This window comes from Parus major, chromosome 2, assembly GCF_001522545.3.
Source record: "Parus major isolate Abel chromosome 2, Parus_major1.1, whole genome shotgun sequence".
Taxonomy (NCBI): Eukaryota; Metazoa; Chordata; class Aves; order Passeriformes; family Paridae; genus Parus; species Parus major.
In genome coordinates, this window is record NC_031769.1 from 16,245,136 (window position 1) to 16,255,303 (window position 10,168).

Below are 10,168 nucleotides of genomic sequence, written 5' to 3' on the forward strand. Positions count from 1 at the left end.
AAGCAGGAGTTTGTGAGACCTGAGCAGCCCCCAGGACATGCCAAAGTTTAGGAATGGCTGGGGTGTGTTGAGGTTATTTTGCTGTTGTAGCATTTTTGTTGCATTTTTGTGTACTTCTATGGGTAAATCCTTTCCTTGGAAGGTTGCCTGTATTCAGTATCTTAACAGCAACTTAAGGGAAATTTGTTCCAGAAGCCCATCCTGGTTTGAATATCTGAACAAAATGCTTAGAAGTGGCAGATGATGATGAGGCATCGAGGTCTTCATGAAATGGGCTGAGTTTTCACAAATCAGTAGGAGCACAGGACACATCACTTGATAATAGGGACTTAGGCTGGAACTGTAACAGATACCCTTAGTTTTTGTGCTTTCAAACATGCTAAACCAAATGCAAGTATCCAGGCTAAGGTCTATTAGGGGTTGGGGTATTCTTATGTGTAATTCATGGCTGATAAATGAAAACTGTTTCTGACATAACTCAAAGAAGACTTCATTCTGTCTGTGCTGTAGTTCACCTCATCTGGACCCACATCACAGTGCCTCCCAGGAAATCAGCAGATACAAACTCACTGGACTTGACACTGATGGTGAAGTGTTGGGGGCTCCTGGTCACATGTATCTGGCTTTATGGAGTGAAATGTGAAATCTCCTCTGCAATCGTTCCTTCCAGCTCTCTGAAAGATCCACATGGATCTGCTCTCTTCTAATAAATAACAACTGTGAAGCAGGGACTTGAATTACACTATTTTTGGTAAATTGAAAATCCTTGCTGACAAGATACATCACTGAGGTCTGGATCACTGCTTCAGAGAGCAGATACTCAATCTGTATTCAAGCTCTCAGTCGAGATTTTAAGACTGGGATACCCTTACCCATCACCAAAGCAGCACCAAAGCCCTGTTAGCAGCAATGTCTTTGGAGCTGAGCAGTGGCAGTGGCTGTTGCTACACCAGGGGGATGCTCCAGGCCCATCCCCAGCCCAGAACACCTGGTGTCCCCATGCAAAAGCAGAAACTCACACACCCAACACTGACATTTCCTCTGCTACAGCTGCCCCAGCCCATGTGCAGGAACATCCCTCCAAACTTCACATCCTTGCAAACAAGCCAGGGCCTGCCTGCAGCATGTGCCCAGGTAGTGGGGTTCCCTATGAGCAGGAAAGGCTGTGGATAGGGGCTGCAGGAGCCTACTGAGGGGCAGAGACAAGAAAGACATTTTCTGCTTTCAGAGACACCAAATGCTGATTGTGTTCATGTTGCCCTAGAGGTGTTTCTGTGCCCTTCAAGGCTGCCAGTAGAGGTTTGTCTGCTAGAGAGGACTTTTTTTTTCTGTTCCAGTGAAAAACTGAATAGGGCAAGGTCTTATTTATCACTGCCTTGGCTGAGCAGTCATAAAAGTGGCAATAATAGTTAGTTGATAAGAGCGGGAAAAAGGCTGGTCTCCAGCCCTGGGGAAGGTTTTGATGAATGGCTGCTCACTAGATTGGAGGTGTTGCTGGCTTGGAGACTGATGGGCTCACCAGTTGTATGCAGGTAATGCTACAGGTAAGTGAGAGAAATTACTGTAGGCGTAGTTGAGGTCATTACAGCAACCTCTTTATCTGCTGTTGGCATCTTTTGCCTTCATAGCTAACTCATTTTTCTTTGAGAGACACCAGGGAGTGAGGGATGAGTGAACTCTCCAGGCACAAAGAAAAGGCTGTTGCTTGATTTTGGTGCCATGCATTAAGCAGGTGTGTTTGTGACAAATATTTGCCTCCAACTGTTTTGTTGCAAGTTACAGGGGCTCCTGATTTGCAATCAGTTAATGACAGATTTAGTCCTTACTTTCACAAATTTTTGTCTTTTCTAATTCTTTAAGTGTATCACAATAGGTATCAGCTGGTATTAACTGTAACCATTTGTTAAAAATTTCTGTACAGATTTAGGTGAGTGGTAATTGAGTGTTAAACCCCCATACAGTCCCTGTCAAAAGGAGACAAACAGTCTGCAGCTTGCTTTGTACAATGTTTTGAGCAGTAGATTTGTTATATTTCTCCTCTCATATTTCTAAGTGAGCAAATAATTGTAAAAAGAAATGTAATGTTTCAGGTGGGTATTTTGGGGGTTTGAGTCTATTTCTTAATGTGAGCACCTATGCTGATATGCCTTAGGTGCCCTGAGGTCAACACTGAAGTCTTCAAAGACTGAATTAATCTGACAAAAGAAAATACTCAGAGCAGAGGCTGTAAGAATGAAAACAGAGAAGGTCACAGTCACTCCTTTCCCTAATTTTCTGTGGATTCCAGCTAAACCCTAAACTTTATTTTATAAACAGGATGTGTTGGTTACTTTATTAGAAAGAAAAAGAGTGTGTGGGGGAAGAAATCTAGGAATTCCTACATCAAAAACCTTGGAAATGTTTTTGGATTTAAGTTTTAATAGTAGAAATATTTAAGAGTGTTTCTAAAGGCAAAATAGATGGCATTCTGTCCTCTTGACACTTACTTATTTTGATTTATTTTTGTAGCTTGTTCATATTTAAATTTGAGAAAAATTTGAGAAAAATATTTCTCATGAGTAGATGAAGAAAAAAACCAGGCAGTAAAGCTCTTCAAAGATTTTTTTTATACACTTGTATTTTTCCCTTTTTTTGAACTATTGAAACTAGGTCTGCATCAATAAAGAAAAATGTATCATCTTCAAACATCGAAGTGAATTAATAGCTAGTTAATTATTCTGAGTGAATTAATGACCTATTTTGTCAGATCAGACAGTCAAAAAGGAAGCATCACCTTTGACAATCCAGCCAAAGACTGGCAGGACAGGAGGTGCCATTCTCCCTTGCCATTCCTCACCTGGTGCCATTGAGCCAGAGTTTAGAGAACCCCCTGTTTTGGAGAAAGGCTGCTGCCAAGCTTTTGGAGATTTTCAGAACAGGCTCAGATACACAGAGACACTGAACCCATCATGCAGCCTGAAATCACTATGGACTACTCTATACACTGCGGGTGATTATTTAGCTCTTTTTGGTGCTCTTTCTAATTATCTCCAGATTTCTCTTAAAAGGACTGAAAGCCCATTACCCCAGCCTGTGTTTTCAGTGCATTTCCTCTCATCCACAGCTCTCCCTGAGAGTCCTGTGCTCTTTCTTCTTTAGAAATCTGAAAAACGCATGTCTCAGCATAGCAATTTCTACTATAAGAGTAATGAGTTCTAATTGTTTCTTTGTTCTAAAGAGAAGAAAATTTGCTGGGCATGTGATAGATTGGAGAAGAAAATTGAAATACAGAGCAAGGAAAATACAGCCTGAGCACTGGGTAGATATCAGATGGCCTATTTGCATATAATTGGGCCTTTCCTTCATCTTCCTTAAATTGAGAAGACAATTTCCCTTTCTTCTCTTCCAAGCTTACAGGGAGCTGTGCTGGTTTGAAGGCAGAAGTGAACAGAGTTTAATAAAATGTCAGACTGTTATGGTTAATGTCTGCTCATTTCCTTATCTCTACCTTTCCATTGAATTTTGTAATAAAACCACTGATATGCAGATGAGAAGAGATTTTTCAAATACCATTATTTGACTCTGAAGTATGGAGCCTGAACTATATCCACGTTTCCCTGCTACATTCTGAGAAGGGAGTGTTGCATATCGTTGGAAATGTGCATGGAAGCATTCCCTGGCAGTGGTCTGGTGGCCTTACCCCCTGTAAACTGGGGTTTTGTTCCTTTTATGTTCTTCCCTAGCAGTTTATTGCCGACCCATATCAAAGTCACGGCGCTGGCTGGATCGTGGATGCAAATGCTCTTTCTTGCTTAGATTTCAGGGATCTTACCACAGACTGCTGGTGTGGCTGGGCTGGTGGCTCAGTCTATTTGCTTTTGTTGCTCTAGAAATGGGGAAAAAGGACCACTGCACCACTTCAGGGGTGTTATGAGGGTAAATCTCATTCCTAATGGCTGTGAGGTATTCAGATGCAGTGGTAATGAGGCTGTATGGACGTCTGGAGTATGTGCTTCACTGCACATCTGAAGCAAAACACGTCTGTTTCCTTGGCAACCCCTCTGCATCTGTACCATTGTAGCTGCTCTCCACTGGATGTGGAAATATCAAGCATCATTACTGAATCGTGCTCACATTTTGCTCCATTCATATTCTGCTATTAAAAAATTCTGTTTGCTACATTGTTACATAGACACTGTGGGCTCCCAATGGTGCAGGCCTGTTCCTCCCTCTCCCTTCCCTGTCTCCCTGCACCTCCCTCCCTCCCTCCAGCCACTTTTCCTCAGCTTAGCCCTCTCTGCTTAGCAGAAGCCCTGAGGTCACCCCACCTTTGGGGGGAAGCAGCACCACTTCTCTAAGCAGTGCATTAATAGGGTAATATGGAAGCACATCATGTACATGTCCATGCACTGCCCTTGAGGAAATTAAAACAACATGAACTTTCTGAACAACAATCAGTGCTGCCATCTGTTACTGTCAGCAGATGTACATGATAACCTTGTGTTCGCTGTATTGGAAAGAGCTGTGTGTATTTCACTTATGTTATCCATAAAATCTTTTCCTCTTAGCAATGTAGAGATATGTGATATTATCTAGCAGTTTTATCCTGACGTGTTGTGGTTGTATGAGTGCCTTTACAATAAAACAAATATCACAGAGCTCTGCAGCTCTGAGCTGTATGTGGTCACTGCTTCCAGACCGGTGAGAGTTCTTATCCCATGGAAGCCCAAGGACTGCTCCTGTGAGAAGGTGCTCACCACAGCCTGGAAACTGTGCAGCCTCACCCTCCTAATGCAGTGTCTGTGTCCTCCTTTCAGCTGCTGTGTGTTAAGATGAGTGGTGGCTGCCAAAGATCCAATCCTACATATGGAGAAAGGAAAATATGTTGTGTTTAAATAGTTGTCACCAATTCAAAATAGAAACTTCAGGTTCTAGGGTTTCAGTTCTTCTCACTGTCAGTGTAGCCCAACTGCCATGTAAAGATATAAGGGGAATATAGGAAAAAAAAAGAAGTGTTGAAAACACACCTAAAGTCAAATTCTTGTGCTCTGCTTATTCTCAGCACCTGCATCTCTTCAACTCAATTTCTCTGGGATCCATTGCTCTGAGCACTACTTCACTTGCCTTCACCTCTGTTCATGAACAGGTTTGCAGCTCTGTGCATTTGTGTTGGGTAATGTACCATGAAAAAATGCCTAACAAAAGGGTTAAGGTGTTGTGAGACTGAGCATAAGAATCAATTTCTGGTTAAGAAGTGGAAAAGGAAGCACAGAATGTGGGCCACAAGGCCTGTTCTGTAAATCTGCCCAGTCATTCAGTGCTTATTTGAGCATGATATTACCACAATTATACCTTTAGTGCGAGCGAGATGTCCATCCATTTTCTAAAAGCTGGAATGTGAATAGATACAAAAGAAATGAAAATCTTTCCTATTTCTGGCAAGCACTGAAGACAGATGTTTCTCTGTGACATCTGGGAAGATAACCCTAACTGCTCCTCCATATAGGTTAGTGTTTATACGTCTCCTTTTGCTTAAAATAGGTTGGTCTCTACTAAAATATGTTTTCTAGAGCAATATCTGCTGCGAATTAAGACATAAGGAATTGCTCTACAGTATCCTGGGAGACCATTTTCCATTTTAAAATCAATGCAAATTAAGTGTACATACTTTAATGTTGACATAAATCTGTTCCAAATTTACACACTGCCAATACCTTACAAAACATCATTTACCTTGATTCTAATGAGCTCTTCCCTCAGTGTATTTTGTGTGAGTAAATGACTTGCCTTTGTTTTTACATAAACATAGATACACACACATATAGTATCTGCATATGAAGAGGAGGTAAAAAGTAACAGGGATTTAGGTCTTTTGGCCTTTGGATTTGATTGACATTCTGCTTGCCTGCAGGACTTCTCTGAAACCAAGTCCTCTAAAACATCCTAAGCAGGCTGTTGGCTAAAATCAGAAACCTCCTGATGTGTGTTTGTGAGAAAGCACTGACACAGATGTCTAATTCTAGCAGAGTAGTCACTTTCTGAATCTCTCCTATAAGAATTCAAATTCCTGGAAGAAGCGGAACTTCTTCCCGCTTCTTACTGTTTCATGCAATCAGATGTGCTGATTTTTGTTAGGATGTTCTATTTTCCTGAAAATTATTAAAGGATTTGAGCATTTTCCCAGCAGGTATTTTAAATGGCTGAGCATGGACACAGCAGCAGAGCTGCACTATTGGAAGTGTACAGAGAACAGCAGAATGTTCTTTGCATGTGAGTAGGTAGCAAGAAAGCTTTGGCTATGTGACAAAGAGATTTTATGGTACACATGTTTACTTTAATGATGGGGAGGGTAGGGGAACGTATATACATATACATATGTGTGTGTATATATACATACAGACAAAAATACACCCCAGAAATATGGGAGCCATATGGGGAAACAAAGTAATTCCCTGTACTGGGAAAAAGGCTCAAGTGTGACAGAAATCTCAGTGAAAATAAACTTCAGGATTCAGTAGGCACTTCTGCAAGGGATTAACAAAGCAAATGTAGACTTGCCTCTAACAAGAAACAGAGTCATACATTCAATAAAAAGCAATTAGACCATTATATTTAGGTCATGGCAAAACTGTGAGAACCAAGGAAGTATTCCCTTTCATATTTTAGTTCATATTATAGCTGTGCACCATATTTCACATTGATTTGACTTCTAAATTGCTTCCAATCAAAAAAAAAAGCACAGGCCTCTTGATTGTATGGTGCCTAATGGACTGCATTTCTGCAGGGGATCAAACCTGTGTGCTGCCTTCAGTGGGAAAGGTGGTTTAAGAAACTCCTTTCTTTCTTCATAACAGCCTTGAACAAGAATTGTAATGCTATACCAAAGTTTACCAGTTCCAAGGTGAGAAGTTATGGCTGATTTTGAGGCCATGCTGCAAACCAGGTCAGTGAAATGTTTAAAATAGTCACCAGAAGCTCCAGGGCAGATGGATTTGAAGGCAGCTTTGTCATCACAGCTAGCACTGCATTAACTGCACAATAAATGTCATAGCTGAGTGCAAGTCACGGAAGAAACATGGAAATCCATGAAAGCACATAAAGAATGAAGAGTGCAGCCTACCCTTGCCTTCCAGCTGTAAGGAGAACAGCTACTGGGCACAGGTGCAAAAGGAAAAGGAGCAGCATCCAGACCTTGGTTTAGTTATATGCAACACATCTGATCACACCACATTATTGGGAGCTACAGATTTATTAGCAACCTGCAGTTGTTTCAGAATTTCATCTTGACTTTTAGAACTGTTGGAGGGAAAAGCCCCTGTGTGATTATTCTCAGGATGCTCTTTTCTGACTATTCCTGAATGGAATAGTTAAATTTCATTAAAAGGTATTTTAATTTATTAAACTGCATTTTAATAAATTAAATTAATAAATTAAAATGTTTATTTCAACTTATTTAAAATTAAGAAGAACCAGCAAATTTTAAATACCTTTACATCTAAAAAGATGTTTAATTTCATTGCAGCTCATCCCCACCCTTCTGCTGGTAGACTTTGGCAATTGTTTCAAGGAGTGGCTTAAAAACAGATGTAGAATCTTGTATGGACACCAATGATTCTTCTTTCAGAAAACTGCCTTCTTGCAAATCCAACAGTGATCTTTAATACACTGACTTATACTTTGACCTATGATTTCAGCATCTTCCAAACAATAATCTGGAATAGCAGCCTTCTTGTTGGCAGCCCTCAGATGCTTCTGTAGGATTAAGGAGCGTGGTCATAGTGTCCAGACCTCTGATTTTGCATATTTTGCCGAGCTCCTAGAAATGTACACTGGAAGCAGCTTTGGGACATTCCCACTGGAGTTCCTGCCCCTACAAGCAGATCTGGAGCACAGAAGTTAAAAATCTCTATCCTCCTTCAGAACAAGAATCACTCAGTACAATCTCAGTGGGGACATGCCATAAGACACAATGTTCAGTCTCTGGGTGTGAGCATTACCTTGGACCAGAACTTATGTTTGAAAGGTGAAATAATGCAGCAGTAACACAAGTTCTTTGCTGCTGGTGGGGCTACAAACCACTTCATGTGTCCAAGAGATTTCGGTGGGTGTGATGAAGGTGAGATATGGGTCAATCAGGTCACTGTAGGTGTGCCTGATTACAATGTTGGGTCATCACAGGCACACTGAGAATGGAAATTTAACTTTGGACCAAGAGGTATTGCCTTCAGCTTATGTTTACTGTAAGTTCATCTTCTTTTTCAGTGACTGTCAAGTGTTATCATCTGTCAATTTGAAAAATATTATTCCTAGGAGTCCATTCTTAAAGAGGACTCATCCATTCCAGTGGGCTGAAAGAGTTTAACATCATCAGCTGCTCTATTCCTGGATCACTATGTGTGGGTAATTGCCTGGAAACCCAGCCTTTCCCATCTGCTTTCACTAAAGGACATTGCTTCTCTGCCTTTAAGAGATCAAAACCAGACATTTACTATTTGGGCAGTGACCATCAGGCATCAGGAGACAACACTAAAATTTTGTTTGAAACAAAGTGTAACAGGAGCTTTCTTGGGTTGAGTTGCAGTGTCTGTATGTGTTTAACACATAAATGATGCTTTATGCTTCACCAAAGCCAAGCCTTCAAAATATTCATCATATTTGCACTGTTTGTCTCTGAAGAAGTACCCTAAAAATTCAGTTGGGAGGGGGCTAAATCTTCATTTTTTACTTTAAAGACAAAGATTCAATTTTTGTGGTGACAAGTCTGAAAATAGGCAGCCTTGAAGAGTTTCAGTTTGGGTGTTTCTTCAATCAATTAGTCTAAATTTGGCAGCGAGCAGTAAGGAGGTTAAATACCCAGTCATGTAGCATCCCTAACAATACAGGACACACACATTCACAGAACAAACACACAGAGCCCTAACAAAAGAGATAACAAAATACATGCCCAAAATATTACCTGCATGACTTGATGCACTGCTGGAAAATGTCCAGATTCTGTAGTATTACAAGAATACACAGAAAGCAGCATATTATTATTTTTTTTTTAACCACACAAGCTACATTTTCCTTATATTTATGGGTTTACACTTACCTTTTTAATCTAATTCTTCTTGAATTCAGATAGAGGCAACCGTCTTCATTCACCCAAAAAAGCAACTGCATCAGGGCACAGAAGATACCTAAAAAAATATTGAAATCTCTGATTCTGAAGGCTTGCATTGTGGACAGTCTTGTGTTTCCACCTGCCTTTGCCTCTGACTGGTCCTTTTCAGTCAAACCTCCAGGAGATACACATACCTCAGAGGCACAGCTGTGTGTTTGCCTGCCATTCACCTCACAGTTGCATTTTCTGCTTCCCAAAGTTTCCTCAGGGTATCTTTGTAAAGAAGTGGATGGTGATTTCATAGACTCTTAAAATACTGTAATGAGAGATTTGTTTTTATTAAAAAAAATATTTTAGTTTTCTTCAGTAAGCTTTGAAAGAGGTGCTAAAACAAGCTGATATTTTGTCATTCACAAGCAAGATAGTGCAACACATAAAAGTTTAATTCTGCTTCCAACAAAACCAATGGCAAGGTTCCCACTGACTACACTGGGGCAGAATCTGACATGGGGTGCTTGGCCTTCTGTCTTCTAAAGGCAAAGACTTTTTCAGTGAATATAATAAACACAAAAATAGCCACTAGAATAGCTGTACAGCATTCAGGAACTAAGAGACTCAATACTCCTTGTACTTAATTAAGAACCAACAAGGAAAAAAATAAATCATGTTATTTTCTCTACTCAAAGGAAACTCAGATTAAATTGTATTTTCTCAAATTTTTTTTAAAAAATAAAGACTTAAATATAATTATTTTAAAGAAATTGAATAACCAGTACTGCTACTGTTCTTATTTGTTGTACTCCAAAGGGTAACATGGGTAAGCAAATGAAAGAAGGCTGTCAGTACATGTATCTATTCAATACACTACACACTGTACTGTGCAGGTGTGTAGAGATGCAACATGTGTGTGTGTAAATATATATATAACATGTGATATAAGCATTTGCTAATTATTTTTAGGAAATGGGCACAGTCATACCAATCACTTTGAGCTAGAAGAAAGTGTATTTCCCCCCAGGATAAATATACCTTTCTGGAAAGAAGCTCACTAACATTCTTTTACTCAAAACCCTTATACCTTTTCAG